The sequence below is a fragment of the Capsicum annuum genome, chromosome 5 (assembly GCF_002878395.1).
Source record: "Capsicum annuum cultivar UCD-10X-F1 chromosome 5, UCD10Xv1.1, whole genome shotgun sequence".
Taxonomy (NCBI): Eukaryota; Viridiplantae; Streptophyta; class Magnoliopsida; order Solanales; family Solanaceae; genus Capsicum; species Capsicum annuum.
In genome coordinates this window covers 185,009,224-185,016,521 of record NC_061115.1, presented here as the reverse complement: position 1 = coordinate 185,016,521, position 7,298 = coordinate 185,009,224, and positions in this window count along the sequence as shown.

Below are 7,298 nucleotides of genomic sequence, written 5' to 3'. Positions count from 1 at the left end.
ATTGGTGGTGTTGTTGTTATGTTCATGAAGATTGTTATTGTGTTCATTTTATTCTTCACCTAGTATTATAACTTAAACTACAAAAAGTGCAAACTTGATTCAAAAAGGTGAAGATAAAAGTTTTAAAGTTTGATGGTGAGAATACTTGAACCATCACTTCATAGACTTTTTCAACTACTATCCTTAAATGAAGGAGCCTTGTTTGGTGGAACTAGTACAATTCAAGATCATCCTTTTGAGAATAAACTTACAAAAGACTCAAGACTTATAATTTTCCTCCAAAACCAATTGCCTTTCATTCTAAATTGTGTGAAGGTTGAGAATTTCAAATTTGTGACTAAGTTGTGTGGGCCCGAGACAAGTTACATGTTGCCACGTCACCACTTGCTACTGTTCATGTCAATAATTATACTCAAATTTGAATTTTTCTAGTTTCTAATTATTGATTCTTGGTTTCATTAGTTGATCATAGAACTAATTAACAAACTAGTAAACTCCTACTAAATTGTCAATTAGTCCTTTGCATCCCTTGTTCGTGTCTATGTTTCTTTTGTGCTTTTGTCGTTTTTATAATCATAGTGCTTCTTGGTTCAAGTTCGAACATTACTTACTTGAGTCATCCAAGAAAGAATCCATTCCGACTAAGGAGTAGACTTACTCATGAACTCACCACAACTACAAGCCGACTTGCAAACATTTGTGACATTAAGTGTGAGACCACAACGTGAGTGAGAGAATAGTGAGGTTGTTTGAACTAACTTGTGTTTTGTTTTATAGGTTTTATGTTGTATTGTTGTGTGTGACATAGTCGACTGATTTGGTGACTTGTTGGATAGTAACTTGAAGGATTAATTCTGATACCATTAAAATGGAATCCGAGGCTTCAAATGCTCAAACAATGGATAGTAATGCCATCAATCTCATTTTGGCTCGCCTTGAAACTATGTCCCGAGATGTGGCTAGGCTGAATGTGGGTCTTGAGAAACTAGATACGGATATGGCATCAATGAGTGGGAGATTAGAGCGTGTGGAAAGTCAAAGGAGTCGACCATCCACCCCTCAACATATTTCCCCAACCACTACTCCGGAGGCCTTGCACCAAATGTTCCATCCACCGAGACAACCCTCCAATGTCACAAACTGAACTCTACTATACTCCCTCACCCGAGACCATGAGAGGCCAAGCCAACCACCACTTCACCAAGTCCAACAAGAAGGACTTAGAACCCAAATTCTACCCCACAACTTGAGCCCTCCAAACCAAACTCCACTTGGCCAAAGACCTTATTATCCACCAAATCCAAACCCGCCACTACAAGCTCCACTTAACCTAAATAGACCTATCCAACATGAGGGGTATGGTCCATTTGATGATGGTTACATGAGGGGAGTGGAGGTACGAGGTAGACATGTTGATCCAAGGGAGGTTCATGGACGAGAAGGAAGAGTTGGTCATTGGAACCAACAAGGGAACCAAATCCGTGAAGTAGGACTAAATACCATCAAAATGGGGCTTCCAATTTTTAAGGGTAAGAGTGATCCCGAAGAGTTTCTTGCATGGGAATCTGCATGTGAGAGGGTCTTCCAAGTCAATGATCTTACCAAAGAGAAGAAGAGTTGCTATGCAATTGCTCGCTTTGAGGGTTATGCTACTACATGGTGGGAGTACGTTAAGCATTTTGGCAATGTGTTAGTAGAGGGGCAGCCCTCTCCTTGGTTTCAGCTGAGGTACCTCATGAGACAAAGGTACCTACCCAAAAGATATTATCAAGAGCTCCTTGCCAAGTTGTATAACTTGAGGCAAGGAAACAAAAGCGTCGTGGCTTACTACGATGAGTTCCAACAACTTATCTTGAAACTTGATCATAGAGGGGAACAAGTGAGTCATGACATCATACAATTCAAGGTGAGGTTGAATAGAGATATTGCTTCACGGTTGACCTTACACAAGTTCGACACAATTGACGCCATTTTTCAAGCCGCCTTGGAGATTGAGAGAGAGATACGGGAAAGGGCGGGCAGCAAGTTCAAGGGGAAATCACCCTTGGATTGGCACAAGGACAAGATTGACTCATCCAATGAGGAGAAACCCGAGGCCAAGTTGATCCAAGCCGAGACCAAGGCTGCCCAAAGGTATCTTCTGAGAAATGAAGGTAAACCGAATTCTACTTCTCGTCCTAAAGTATTTCAATGTTTTAAATGTCAAGGGTGGGGGCACAAGGCTAATGAGTGCCCAAATCGGAGAAATGTAATCCTTAGGGAAGGAAAATTGTATTACCTTGGTGAGGAGATAGGGCTTGCATTGAATGAGTTTGATGAAAATGCTCAAGATGGAGAGCAAAAAGCCGAGGTAGAAATAGATGAAGGCGTGGAAGATATTTGGCCGGTTGATGGAGAGTGTGTAGTACCCTTGTTTATGGCAAGGATAATCATGCTTAGTGATGGTTTAGAAGAGGAAATCGAGGGTAAGGATGATGAAGAAGAGATGGAGCTGAGAGTTCAAGAAGTGGATTTGCCCACAAAGACCCTTTGATGCTTACTAACCGAGATGCTAGCACTTTGCCTAGCATCCATTCTTCTTATGTGTAGGTTGAAGGACATCCAAGCCTAAGGAGCAAGCTTGATGATCTCATGACACCCTTGGTTGAATATCCTAACCTTGGGAGGAGCCGAGAAAAGATTATTCGAAGATGAGAGCTTGCGGGTGAAGATTGCTTGAGTTTGAGGTCAAACTCCTCTCAAGATGAAGAGAATGATACAAGTGTGATTTCGTAGATGGACCTTTTTTGTGTATGTCAAAGGCAACCGAGAGAAGGCCCGAGCTTAAGTGTGGGAGAAGCCAAAAACCACCCCTATGTGTGCACTAAAGGGATGGCCTTGAAGCCTTATTTATTAAAAGGGCACCTTTGTTATTTTAAGTCTTTTGGGGAATGTAATATAAATAGAACCACTTAGGGTTTTATTCAAGGAGTTGATCATATTTTGAGATTTGTAACATCTGCAACACTTTAGTTCTCTCTCAAGAGCTCTTACCGAAACTAGGGCTAGACAAGTGAAGATTCACTTGTGTTTGCATATTTTCTTGAAACGTTGGTGTTTAGAGGAGGTAAAGGCCCTCTTTTGTCAACGTCGTGGATAGTGTTTAAGGGTCCAAGAGTGTAACAATTCTTGGGTTCTTAAGATCGTCCCTTCATTTGGTCTAACTATTTATCTTGTACCTTGTTGAATCCGTGGTTCCTTGTTGTTGTTAATGTACCCGTAACCTTCTTGTTGTTGTAATCTTGTTGTTTATGTGTTGACATAGTGAAGCCGTGTGGGGCCTCTTTGATTCACTATAGTCCTTGTAATCTTGTATTCTCCATCTACTTTGTTGAATATTATTGTTGTTGTCTTGAAAACATAGAGAAGCCGAGTGGGGCCTTTGATTCTCTATTGTTGTTGATCTTGTAGATTTCTTGAATCCGTGTTGTGTGTTCGATCTTGTATCAGTCTCTAGTGGGGTGGTGGCTGGTTTAGCACCAGCAAGACCTATTTTAGAGATGAGCTCCAAGACATTTTCTCTGGTTCAGGATCACTCCACTGGCAGATCTTAACACTTTAATACCTAAGAAATACTTAAGTTCACCTAGATCTTTGAGCTTGAATTGCTTGTGTAAAGTACCTTTTGCTGCATTGATCATGTCTATATTGTTAACAGTTATCAGAAGATCATTTACATAGACTAAAATCACCACCATTCCTTCTGACTTCTTCAGGGTAAATAGTGAATAATCATAGCTGCTTTGGGTAAAACCTGCACTGAGCAATGTTGCAGTCAGCTTGATATTCCACTGCCTTGATGCCTGCTTAAGTCCATATAAAGACTTAATTAGTCTGCAAACTTTGTGTTGTCTTCCCTCCTTGAAACCATTTGGTATTTCCATATACACCTCCTCATCTAGGTCACCTTGTAGGAAAGCATTGTATACATCCATCTGGTACATGCACCACCCTTTTGATACTGCTAAGGCAATGACACTCCTTACTGTAACCATTTGGCTACTAGAGAAAATGTATTATGGTAGTCTAGCCCTTCCAGTTGACTATAACCTTTGGCCACCAACCTTGCCTTAAACCTCTCTATTTCCCCATTGGCCTTATACTTGATTTTGTACACCCATTTTGATCCAATGATGTTCTTGTCCGAGGGCATGTCAACCACTTCCTATGTATGGTTGTCTTCAAGAGCTTTAACCTCCTGCTTCATGGCTTCAATCCACCTCTTATCTCTGCTAGCTTCATTATAAGATTGTGGTTCAACTTCTGCTAACAAACTGCACACAAAATCTTGATATCTTGAACTAGTATTAGCATAAGACAGGTAATTTGCCAGTGGGTATCTAGTTCCTCTCCTCTTCCCTGGTAAAGCATAATCCATTAGCCATGCAGGTTGTTTGGTAGCTCTGGATGATCTTCTTAGTTCAACTTTTATAGGTACTGAGGTGACTCTTCTACATTCTGCAAATTATGAGTTTCTTCTTCTTGAATGCCATTAGGATCATGTATTGATGTATCTTCAATTTGTGACTCATGTAAAGGCTCACTAGGACCTGTGTGACTGTCTGCATTTTTTTCTACTTCTGCATCATCATGTGTGGGAGATTTTAGTGTAAGAAATTCTACAGAAGATTCTGAACTTGGCTTCTCTATAAAAGGAAATGAGTCTTCCTTGAACACTACATCTCTGGTAACAAATATCTTATTAGTACACCAGTCTAATAGTATATAACCTTTCTGAGTTGCAGAATAGCCCATCAATACTGCAATCTTGGCCCTTTCTGCAAGCTTATCACCTCTTGGCAATATTGAGGCATAGTATTTACATCCAATCACTCTTAGATGTGTCAAGGATGGAACCTTGCAAAACAACATCTCATCAGGACTTTTACCTTCTATGGATGAAGATGGTAGTTTGTTAATGAGATATACAGCAGCCTTAACATTCAATCCCCAAAATCTGATAGGCATATGTGACTGGAACCTGATTGCTCTTACAATATTTAGTATCTGTCTATGCTTTCTTTCAACCACACCATTTTTTTGTGGTGTGTATGGACGGCTACTTTGATATATGATTCCCAAGGATTGAAACAACTCTTTGCATTTAGAGTTAATGAACTCTGTCCCATTATCTGACCTCAGTATCTTTATCTGAACACCAAACCGATTCTGAATCATAGTGAAGAAGTTATTTATGGCTACAATGCACTCAGACTTTAGTTGCAACAAATGTAACCATGTATACCTACTATGATCATCAACAACAGTTAACAAATAGTATTTCTTGTCAAAAGTAGGTGTCTTATAAGGACCCCAGAGGTCTATATGTACAACATCAAAACATCTTGTAGCTCTGGAAGTACTGACAGAAAAAACTAGTCTAGTTTGTTTTGCTAATGGACAAACATGACACTTATTTAGAATATCTACATCACTACTGTGCCTTATGAGATTGAGGGTCTTTAATGCTTGAGAAGAAGGATGTCCTAGCCTTTTATGCCATAGACTGCACTCATGTACCTGCACTTCTTCTTCTACTCCTGCAACCTGTCTTTGATGAGTCTTATTGTTAAGAGTTCCATTTACTTCACACACATTCTTAAGGATGTATAGTCCTCCTTTCTCCTTACCAATCCCCTTCTCCTTGCCATTGTGAAGGTCCTGAAACACACAGAAGTCAGGGTAAAATGAAACAAAGCAAGAAAGCTACTTAGTCATCTTAGATACTGACAACAAGTTCAGTTTGAAATCTGGAACATACAGTACATCCCCCACAACCTCATCCTTCAGCACCTATGTTTCTCCTATGTGTGTTATTTCAACCTTGGCTCCAGTAGGCAGTTTAACTTTGTCACATGTGGTATTATCCACTTTGTGACAGTATGAGAAAATACCTTTATGTGCTGCTACATGGTGTGTGGCTCCAGAATCTACTATCCAATCATGTGAAATGACATGACTAGAAAAACAACTAACAGTACCTGTCATGTTGTTCTGTTCAGAGTCATGTGTTTCCTTGTTAATCAGTGTTATAATCTGCTTGTATTCTTCCTCTGAGAATCCTTGCCCCTTTGCCAGAGTAGCATTGTTAATGTCTTTACCTCCCTGCCTACTGGATTGCTCAGCCAAACATGAGTTCTCTGCTTGAGGACCAGAGAAGTTATGAGCTGATGTCTGACTGTTGTTGTGACTAACAACTGAGTGTCCATATTCACGACCAGCTCTGCCTTGGCCATTGTGAAATGGTTGGTTTGGTATTCCCCTTGGATTATTGTAGTTTCCCTTTTTCTTGTTCCTCCAATCACTTGGATATCCATGCAACTTGTAGCAGTTTTCCCTTGTATGACCAGAAAAATTGCAGTAGTCTCACCTTTTACATTTATAGCCTTGTCCTCCAAAACTTGTTCATGCTCCATTCCTACTTCCATATCCAACCTCTGCATTATTTCTGTGTAATTGCATAGCAATAGGTTCAGTCTTATCACCAATAGTTATAGCACAAGCAAGCTGTTGAATTTCATCCTCACTGATCATTGCATATACTTGATTAAGTGTAGGTGTTGTTCCTTTCATCAATATTTGTCTTTTTGCCTGATCATATGCATCATTTAACCCACTCAAGAACTGTATTAGCCTTAACTGATACAAATATTCTGCATACTCCTTCGACTTAGGACAATTACATGATGGAGTTGGTATGACTGCATCATGTTCACTCCATAAGTTCTTCAGCTTAGTAAAGTAAGTTGAAACTGAATCAATACCTTGGTGAAGATTATTGATTTCCCTGTGTAATTGGTACAATCTCATGCGATTTACCTTGTCAAATCTCTCCTTAAGATCCCCCCATACTTCATAAGCATTTGTTACATATACAATACCACTGAGTAATTCTGCACTTACTGAACTCATCAGCCATGAGAGTACTACTGCATTGCATGTCTCCCATTGATTATGTAACTCCTCTCTATATGTTTCCTTGCTACAAGTACCAGTTACAAATCCATACTTCCTCTTTCCCAATAGTGCAATCTTCATAGATCTACACCAAACTCCATAGTTCTCTGAACCAGTTAATTTGATGGGAATCAATGCAGCTCCTGCTACATCTGATGCTCCCAGATACAAAGGATCACTAGAATCAATTTTAGGTGCCATGACCAATTTACAGATTACAGCTAAGCTTCGATCAAAAACAACACAGTAAACTCGAAATCTATGTCCTGCAACTATGGATCTATGGCTCACAAATAGAGATC